This window comes from Alligator sinensis, unplaced genomic scaffold (assembly GCF_000455745.1).
Source record: "Alligator sinensis unplaced genomic scaffold, ASM45574v1 scaffold859_1, whole genome shotgun sequence".
In the NCBI taxonomy this organism is placed as follows: domain Eukaryota; kingdom Metazoa; phylum Chordata; order Crocodylia; family Alligatoridae; genus Alligator; species Alligator sinensis.
In genome coordinates this window covers 774,716-775,372 of record NW_005842656.1, presented here as the reverse complement: position 1 = coordinate 775,372, position 657 = coordinate 774,716, and the positions used below count along the sequence as shown (strand labels likewise).

At 77.9% G+C, this 657-nt stretch overlaps 1 protein-coding gene across 1 annotated transcript in view; it reads right to left on the bottom strand.

Moving 5' to 3' along the window:
• KCNIP2 (potassium voltage-gated channel interacting protein 2) overlaps positions 1-657 on the bottom strand; it is a 9,797-nt gene that overhangs the window by 6,971 nt on the left and 2,169 nt on the right. The window lies entirely within an intron of this gene.

Sequence of the window (657 nt, the reverse complement as noted above, 5' to 3'; positions counted from 1 at the left end):
GGGTGGGACAGGGGGGGGGGGGGACGGAGCCGGCCCTCCCCGAGCAATGACACCACCTCCATCGATCTGCTCCACCGGTTGCCAAGGGAACGGGCCCAGGAGGCCGAGGAGCTGTGCGGGGGGGTGAGGGGCACGGGGGACCCCCCAGCAGCAGCCTGGAGGGAGCCCAGGAGTCCCCGAGCCCCGCTGGGGGTCACCTGGGCACCCAGCCCCCCGGGGACAGGCCTCCCCCTCCCACAGCAGGGAGCAGGGGCAAGGGCAGGGAGTGAGGGATGCCAGGGGCAGGGGGGGGCGGGGCGCGGCTGCTCCCCCCATCCCCGCACCCAGGCCCGGGGGGGCTTCCATGATCTAGCTCTGCCCAGGGGGAAACTGAGGCAAGGAAGGGGGCAGCCAGGAAGGACTCCAGGGGTCCAGGGCTCTCCCCGCCAGGCCGTGGCACCCGAGACGGGCGAGGCCAGCGGGCCCAGGGAGCGGCTGGGGGGAGGCGGGGCCCCACCCCCCCCCCCCCGCCCCCTGCCTGAGGCAGGGCCCCCCCAAGCCGCCCCCACACGGCCTGACGCGCGGCAACCACGCCGCTGGCAACGCCGGGGCAACAGGCAGACCCCCCCCGCCCCGGCCCCGAGCGCGGGGCAGGCCCTGGGGCCCGGGGGCGCCGCC